We start from the raw sequence: 9,653 nt of genomic DNA, 5'->3' as shown, positions 1-9,653 counted from the left end.
TACTACACTGTGATGCTTCTCCTCCCACAAAAAGGAAAGAATAAAACAAAAAATAGTGTCATAAAGAATCATAAAGAAGGCTGACTTGCCTTCCTTTTTAGGAGGCCTGGAAAACATCCAGTGTGAGGGTATACAGATAGAGGAGGTCTGAGAAGACAAAGAGTTGAGATATCTGTGACTTTTACTTGAATGTTAGCAGGCTTGTGGCCATGGCCTTAATGAAAGTGAAAAAGAGAAAATGGAAAGATGGAGGCATTTAAATGAAAACACATTCCCAGAATATTGCTCGGGACAAAGATGTTTTGCTATGGTCTTCATGGATAAGGTTGTTTTTCACTACCATTGCAGCAGACTCATCAGCAAGGCTAGTGGAAGAACAAAGGCAATGATGCTTCAACAGGTCAACTTAAAACAAGGGCTAGAACCCAAGTGGATTTACAGCTAGGAAGAAGTGGGGTGGGTGGACTGACCACATAATAACCTAGGTATACTGTGTGGAATACATATTTGTCCCAGTTTTAATTAAGGATCTGATTGAAATAATTGGCTTTTAGATATTTTAAGTTTGGTTGGACGGAAATGGAAATTCCCAAAGTTTTGCCATTAATTAACACGGCAAAGTACTTTGAGAACATAGCTTCTCTCTGGCTTTTAAAGTCAAAATTCTTCTTGCCTTATTATTGCCAAAAGAGTCCATTAGGTAAGGGAAAATAACAAAAGTAATAGGAGGTCATTGCTATATTAATTGTGATTTTTCTAATAATTTGTTTAAAAATAAATGTAAGTAACTGGCAAAATAAAAAAAGAGTTCGTGTCTGTCTGCCTGGGGTAAATAATACATTGTATTGTTTCTGTGGGTTGTGAATAAACAGTTCAGTACCTTTTCAGTACTAAAGATTAAGGAACTGCATAAGAGCCCATAATGCCAAGATGTAAAAGCTTAGACCAGAAAAACCTATATTTAAATGTTATAATGATTAGGAATCATTCATTCAAAACCAAGACAAAGGCAGGCTTTGCCATCCTCACTGTCATTCTTGTGGAAGTGAAGATTGCTTTCTAAATTAAACAAAGTAGTTTATTTGCAGAGACATGTTGAAACCAAACACATAAATAAGGAACAAATACTTTAATGATGTTTCTTTCTTTTTGGAAGTTGGAAATTGTATTAGTTTAGTAGGGCTCATGTTACATATTACCAGAAACCTGGTGCCTTCCAACGATGGAAATTTATTCTCTAACAGTTTTTTTTTTGTAGTTATTATTATTATTATTATTATTATTATTATTATTTATTATTATACTTTAAGTTCTAGGGTACATGTGCATAACATGTAGGTTTGTTACATATGTATACTTGTGCCATGTTACTGTGCTGCACCCATCAACTCGTCAGCACCCATCAACTAGTCATTTACATCAGGTATAACTCCCAATGCAATCCCTCCCCCCTCCCCCCTCCCCACGATAGGCCCCGGTGTGTGATATTCCCCTTCCCGAGTCCAAGTGATCTCATTGTTCAGTTCCCACCTATGAGTGAGAACATGCGGTGTTTGGTTTTCTGTTCTTGTGATAGTTTGCTAAGAATGATGGTTTCCAGCTGCATCCATGTCCCTACAAAGGACACAAACTCATCCTTTTTTATGGCTGCATAGTATTCCATGGTGTATATGTGCCACATTTTCTTCATCCAGTCTGTCACTGATGGACATTTGGGTTGATTCCAAGTCTTTGCTATTGTGAATAGTGCTGCAATAAACATACGTGTGCATGTGTCTTTATAGCAGCATGATTTATAATCCTTTGGGTATATACCCAGTAATGGGATGGCTGGGTCATATGGTACATCTAGTTCTAGATCCTTGAGGAATCGCCATACTGTTTTCCATAATGGTTGAACTAGTTTACAATCCCACCAACAGTGTAAAAGTGTTCCTATTTCTCCACATCCTCTCCAGCACCTGTTGTTCTCTCACAGTTTTGAAATCAAGTTATTGGCAGGGCCATGCTTTCTTTGGAGGCTCTAAGGGAGGATTCTCCCTTGCCCTTCTCCTACCTTCTGGTGGCTGCTGACAATTCTTGGTGTTCCTTGGCCTTTAGATGAAATCAGTCACTGCCTTGACTGTCACATGGCCATCTCTTTATATGCCTCTGTCTTTGCGTCCCAGTTTCCATTCTGTCATGAGAATACTCATCATTGTATTAGGGCCCACCTTAATACAGTATGACCTCACCTTAACGTGATTCATCTGCAGAGATCCTATTTCCAAAAACTGTCATCTTCATAGATACCAAAGATTATCACTTCAGCATATGTTTTGGTGGACACAATTCAATCCAGTACAGAAATTCAGTGGAAATATTATACTATTAGTTATTTACATAATTCTGTGGTCTAGATCCCAAAAGTATGACTCTGCTTTTTGTGTATTTCCATTCTCATCAGTTTTTTCTCTCAGGTACCCTGAAACAAGTGTCCCCTCATCCTCTAGTTTTTACAAAGAAAAAACAAAGAATCAGAGAAATCTTGGACCAAGAGCAGCATATTAACATTTGGGGCCTAGAGTCTAGTCAAAAATACAGAAATCTTAGTAGTCATTTTAACAGAGAGAATTTAAGGAATTGGGAGCTGAAAAGGCAAAAAAAGAAGCATGGAGGTGACCCAGATCTAGTAAATGCCGGAGGAACAAAGTGAAGTGGTTGGAACAGGTACTTGGGAAAGGGGCTTAACAGAGCTGGGACTCAGACCCCTGTTGAATGTAACATGGGGCCGTCAGTGCTGGTGTCTCTAAAGGGTACAATGAGGCTAGTTATATGAGTGTGGAAAAATGGGAAGCCAGATCCACTGCCACTGCTCAGATGAACTGCTTTGCTGTGGTGAACCTGGTGGGAGCAGCGAGCACACAGCAAGGAACACATATCTTTTCCTTCTGCCTACCCTCAGCATCCCTTCTGTGTACCTTCTTTAGGTAGAGCTGAACTGGGAGACATCCAGCAAAGGGGAGACAATGGTTGAAAGAGTCCCAGAACCAGCATCACAATTCAAATGTGGAAAGATGGGGTTAGAGCTGAAAGATATATCTCAATAATCAGCAGATGCAAATTTACAGGGCCAGATTTTCAGATTGGAAAGATTAAGTCACACTGGAAGCTGGTAGAAAGAGGGGAAATGGGGAAACTAATAAGAACTGGAGAGAAACATGCAGAGGAATTGGGAAAGGGAAGAAAGACTGACTTTCCAGGAAGTATATTAGAATGGATAAAGTCGATTGATCATCAACATCAAATATTTTTAAACCCTAAACTGAGAGTTTTATTTTTATTTTCTATTTTCTATTTTTTATTTATTTTTATTTTTTAGAGACAGAGTCTCACTCTGTTGCCCAGGCTGGAATGCAGTGGAGCGATCATAGTGCATTGTAACCTCCAACTTCGGGAATTGAGAGTTTTGAACTTAAACACTTTGGATGGAGTTGAGAACATGAAGAGGAAAGTCTTGTCTTCTATTCAAGAAGGAAATAAACAGATCCAGGTGGAATTTCTTTCATGACCTGGGACTGCTGCTGTGTATAAATTCCACAAGTAGGGGACCACTACTATTAACTGTTATATGCTGATGTACTATGCACTGAGGGGAATACAAAACAAATAGCACATGTACAATCAATTGATGTAGAAATCAATCAATGCATTACTACTTCAGAGAACAAACAGACTGCATCCCATATTGCAGTGTTTCTCAATCTTTTTTTTTTTCCCATCATTACCCCCCTAAGGAACTTTCAGACTTCTTCCCCCCTATTTATTCCCTCCTCCCATAAAATGTTGATACTGTGGATATATTGCACATCTCTTTATACACTGGTCCTTTGGGGAATCATGAAGCATTGCAATGTCTTAGTTTCCCCCCTCCCATGCCCTCCAAAAACAAATTTTTGCGCAAGTTAAAAATTCACACTAGCCTTCCTGCCACGTCCCGCGGCCAGGTGTGGGGGAAGTGGGGAAGCTGGGAAGCTGGTGGAGCGGTGTTACCCAGCAGTCCCTGCAGTGTCGCTCGGGTCGGCTCCACGCATCACTGCTGTGGTCGCTGGTTGGCTGAGGTGCATGGTGTGTGTGAGTGGAAGTTGACGTATACCCCTGCGATGAAGATAGAGGGGACTTTGTCCATGTTCGGGGACCAAGACCGCAGCCCTGGGGAGGTGGTCCGCTCCCAGAATGTTATGGCTTAAGCTTCAATTGCCAATACTGTGAAAAGTTCTCTTGGTCCAACTGGCTTGGATAAAGTGTTGGTGATGTAACCATTACTAATGATGGTGCAGCCATCCTGAAGTTACTGGAGGTAGAACAACCCTGCAGCTAAAGTTCTTTGTGAGCTGATTGACCTGCAAGACAAAGAAGTTGGAGATGGAACTACCTCAGTGGGAAGCCCTGTGTTACATCAGTTAAAACCTAATTATTAACACAGATGAACTGGGAAGAGATTGCCTGAATAATGCCACTGAGACATGGATGTCTTCCAAAATCATTGGAATAAATGGTGATTTCTTTGCTAATATAGTAGTAGATGTTTTACTTGTTATTACATACACAGATATTAAGAGGCCAGCCTCGCTATCCAGTCAATTCTGCTAATATTCTGAAAGCCCATGCAAGAAGTCAGATGGAGAGTATGCTGATCAGTGGCTATGCACTCAGCTGTGTGGTGGGATCCCAGGACATGCCCAAAAGAATTTTTAATGCAAAAATTGCTTGCCTTAACTTTAGCCTGTAAAAAACAAAAATGAAGCTTTGTGATATGGTCTGGCTCTGTGTCCCCACCCAAATCTCACATAGAATTGCAATCCAAATTGTAATTCCCACATGTTGGGGGAGGGACTCCATGCTGTTCTTATGACAGTCAGTTCTGACAAGATCTGATGGTTTTATAAGGAGCTATATTCCCCTTTTCCCTCTGCACTTCTCCCTTTCTGCTGCCATGTGAAGAAGGACATGTTTCCTTCCTCTTCAGCCAGGATTGTAAGTTCCGGAGGCCTCCCAAACCCTGTAAAACTGTGAGTCAATTAAACCTCTTTCCTTTATTAATTACCCAGTCTGGGCAGTTCTTTATAACAGTATGAGAATGGACTAATATACTTGATGTACAGTTGGTCATTACAGACCCTGAAAAACTGGACCAAATTAGACAGAGAGAATCAGATATTATCAAGGAGAGAATTCCGAAGATCCTGGCAACTGATGCCAATATTATTCTAATAGCTGGTGGAATTGATGATATGTGTCAAAGTAATTTGTAGACGCTGGGGCTATGGCAACTAGAAGAGCTCTAAAAAGGGACCTTAAATGCATTGCTAAAGCTTCCGGAGGGACTATTCTGTCAATCCTGGCCAATTTGAAAGGTGAAGAAACTTTTGAAACTGCAATGTTGGCACATATGGAAGAAGTGGTACAGGAAAGAATTTGTGATGATAAGCTGATCTTAATCAAAACCAGTAAGGCTTGTACATCTGCATCAATTATCTTACGTGGGGCAAATGATTTCATATGTGATGAGATGGAGCACTCTACATGATGCTCTTTGCGTAGTGAACAAAGTTTTGGAGTCAAAATCCATGATGTTAGCTGGGAGTGCTATAGAAGCAGCCTTTTCCATATACCCTGAAAACTATGAAACCAGCATGTGGTCTCAGGAACAGCTTGCTATTGCAGAGTTTGCAAGAACTTCTTTTTATTCCTAATACACTGAGAGTTAATGCTGCCCAGAACTCCACAGATCTGGTTGCACAGTTTAAGAGCTTTTCATAATGAGGCTCAAGTTAACCCAGAACATAAAAATCTAAAATAAATTGGTCTTGATTTGAGGAACGGTAAACCTAGACACAACAAACAAGCAAGAGTGTTTGAACCAACTATAGTTAAAGAGTTTGAAATTTGCAATAGAAGCTGCAGTTACCATTCTTCAAATTGATGATCTTATTAAATTATACCCAGAAAATAAACATGTTAAACATGGAGGTTGTGAAGATGCTGCTCATAACTGGGGCCCTTGGTGTTCTGAAGCCCTTGATAACTGATCTGATGTCTCTTTTATTTATAACAATGTTAGATACAATTGTCTTGTACCTTGAATTCAGTATTATACATTAAAGTATAGCAAGCTGTCAAAAAAAATTTAGAGTGGTGCCTCACCCAGATTTTCTTCACTGGTTGTTATCCTGTCCCCTAGCTGCTCTGAGAATGATTCTAGGAGAATTCTGTAGAGGATTGCCTTAGGTCAAAGGAAACTATCTCAATCAAAGTGTTTATATCCTGGGTTCCCACCAAAACCAGTGACCCATAACTCACTGATAGTAGGGCACGAAAGGTTGACCCCTGCTCAAGGAAGAAACAGCTCTGTAATAAAATTCATATTCAGCAGCACCCTGTGGGATAAAGTAGAAGCTAATCTCTAGGTAGGACCACATATTTGCTTACCTTTCCTCTCTTGTTCTGTCTTGCTTCCTTCCTTAACTCCTCTTACTCCTCGTCTGTAGAGAGCATACCCTTATTAAATTAGTTTTACAAGAATCTCAATGTTAGATACTATGTTTGAAAACCTGAGTTAAGATACACCACTAGTGACTAGAGTCACTAGGAGGTTTCACAAAGAAGCTTCATCTTAAAGGAAAAGTGGAAGCTAGGTGAAAAGGAAGGAGTGAATGAAGTATGTGCGCAATCACAATGAGCAAAGATGTGGAAGGTATTAGAGATGGTGAAAAGATTGGCTTGGCTAAAGCAGAACATTAGTAAGGTAGTCTGAGGCTATTTCAGAGCTTGGCTATTCTATCGCAGTTCATTAACATCAGGGAATGACTTACTGCATTCCTGCCTGCTCACGTCAGGATGGGAAGGTCAGGCAGACACACACGGATAGTCCAAGGGTGATGAAGTGTATTGTAACAAAATTCAAGATTGTGTGGTTCACCTAGGACAGAAGCGTATAGAGAAAGAAGTGACTGGTGTGGTTAGTGATCATCCAGATCCTGAGTAATAGAAGAGGGCAAAGTAGAGATTTAACATAGAATTTGAAATTTGATGCCATTTATAATAATAATTGATATTACTGCATTAAAGCTGCTGCATTATAGTGGAATTAGGTGAAAAGGGGATAGCTGTATAAGACAACCTTTTCAAGAATTTATCTTCGGAGAACTGACATTTCCGGAAGAGTTAGCCCAGAGTTTATCAGATGCTCTTCTTTTGGACAAATGAGCTTCCTGGTGAGTTTCATTCTGCTTTTTGACAGAAAAATCAAACTGCAGCTCACAGATTTAAGAAAAGACCAATGAGGGATCTTCAGTGAGAATCTCTGTGGATCCATTCATTTTATGACTATACCTGAATATTTGTGAAATACCTGTTATGAACTATTATGACTTAGACATTCTCCTGGGTACTGGGCAGACAATAAGACAGACTTGGACTTCAGGAAGCCTACAGCCTGATGGACAGCTACACACAATGATTTTTTATCTTTGAAAGGAAAGTGACAGAAGTTTGAGATCGTTGCCCAGGTTCATGATGCAGTTGGGAGAAGGGGAGAATCAGGGTTCTAAAAGATCCTTGAGATAGTAATGTCTGCAGGTCATGTCAGAGATTTTGGTTATTAGCTAAAAGCAACAGAAAGACTGACCAGGGGAGCCGGGCGCGGTGGCTCAAGCCTGTAATCCCAGCACTTTGGGAGGCCGAGACGGGCAGATCACGAGGTCAGGAGATCGAGACCATCCTGGCTAACACGGTGAAACCCCGTCTCTATTAAGAAATACAAAAAACTAGCCGGGCGAGGTGGCGGGCGCCTGTAGTCCCAGCTACTCGGGAGGCTGAGGCCGGAGAATGGCGTGAACCCGGGAGGCGGAGCTTGCAGTGAGCTGAGATCCGGCCACTGCACTCCAGCCTGGGCGACACAGCGAGACTTCGTCTAAAAAAAAAAAAAAAAGACTGACCAGGGGAAAGTTGTTGACAAGAGGAGGTCTGAGTTTTGTGAAGACCATTCTAGCAACAGAATGGAGAAATGTTTGGAGGGTATTTACCTGTGGCTAATGGACACCATACTGGACAGTGCAGATAGAGAGCAATTCCATCATCACAGAAAGTTCTGTTTGGATAGCACTGCTCTAGGGTACTGAGCCTAGGGTACTGTTTAGAAATGTTAATTTTTAAGTTAAACTTACAAGTAATGAAAAAAAAAAAGTCTCTTGGGATGGGACTTGGGAATCTGAACATTGTAACATGTCTGCACATAATTCTGATTGGAAACCAGATATGTAAACCATAATAGAGGGTGCAGTGACTGATTAAAGTGGTGGGAGAGGCAGAGACAGTTCACAAAGAGCCTTTGAATATTAAACTAAGAGACCAGGATTTAAATATAAACATGAAGAGATCATTTGAAAGGAAAGAAGGAAGAAATTTCTATTAGATTAGCCTATCGAGCAATTAAATATGGTTAGTGCAACTGAGAACCTTAATTTTTATAGTACTTTATATAATGAATTTAAACTTAAATATCAATAGATGGCGAGTGATACCAAATTAGAGAGTTGAAGTTTAGACTCCAGTCTCAGACACTTCCTATGTGATAGCTGTACTCAACATGCAGCTTCCTGCCTTGGGATCTAGGCACAATATCCCCACTCCAGGAGCCAGCTCTCCCCTAATCACCACCCTCCTCCCTACATAATCCACTTCCATGGAATATACAGGTTTCTCTTCCAACACCCTCTCCTTGAGACCCTCAGGTCCAGATTAGACACATCTCCTCTGATATCATAAACTTATGTCTCTTGGTATCTCCAGCACCTTGAAGACTGCCTGAATACAACACTTTCTACACACACTTGCATAAATAAATGAAAAAATGAAGAGGCAGACTCACTTAACTGAGTCAGGCATGAGTAGATATTGGTAATTAGCAGATAATGGTTTTTTGTACTCCAAATTTGCTATATAAAATTCCACAAAGCTGAGCTCTAGAGAATTAAACTGTTAATGATCTGTAGCTGCTAATATGGTCAATGTCATGTCTCCAGTTCCTTTGTGGATCAGTTAATTTTGTAATGTTTGAGGGAAACATGGTTTTGGGGTTAAACAAATTTCAGAGCCTGGATTAAAATACCTGCTCTATCACTTATTAGCCATATCAGAGAAGATGTTAAGTTACATGAAACTTTCTTTTTTCTTTTTTGAGACAGACTCTCACTTTGTTGCCCAGGCTGGAGTACAGCAGTCTTGGCTCACTGCAAACTTCACAAGCCTCCCGGGTTCAAGAGATTCTCCCACCTCAGCCTCCTAAGTAGCTGAGATTAGAGGGGCCCACCACCACGTCTGGCTAATTTTTGTGTTTTCAGTAGAGACGGGGTTTCACCAGGTTGACCAGGCTGGTCTCGAACTCCTGACCACAGGTGATCCACCTTCCTCAGCCTCTCAAAGTGCTGGGATTACATGCCTGAGCCATCGTGCCTGGCCAAGTTACATGAAACTACTTTTTTTTTGTTTTTTTTGAGATGGAGTCTTGCTCTGTCACCCAGGCTGGAGAACAGTGGTGTGACCTCGACTCAATGCAATCTCCACCTCCCAGTTTCAAGCAATTCTCGTGCCTCAGCCTCCCAAGTAGCTGG

At 40.8% G+C, this 9,653-nt stretch overlaps 1 pseudogene; it reads left to right on the top strand.

Annotated features, from left to right (window-relative positions):
• The first annotated feature begins 4,425 nt into the window (after positions 1–4,425).
• Positions 4,426–7,767, top strand: LOC101018920 (annotated as a pseudogene).
• The last annotated feature ends 1,886 nt before the right edge of the window (positions 7,768–9,653 follow it).

Source organism: Papio anubis, chromosome 5, assembly GCF_008728515.1.
Source record: "Papio anubis isolate 15944 chromosome 5, Panubis1.0, whole genome shotgun sequence".
NCBI classification, from domain to species: Eukaryota; Metazoa; Chordata; class Mammalia; order Primates; family Cercopithecidae; genus Papio; species Papio anubis.
The sequence above is the reverse complement of the archived record's forward strand: the minus strand, read 5'-3'. Positions and strand labels throughout refer to the sequence as shown.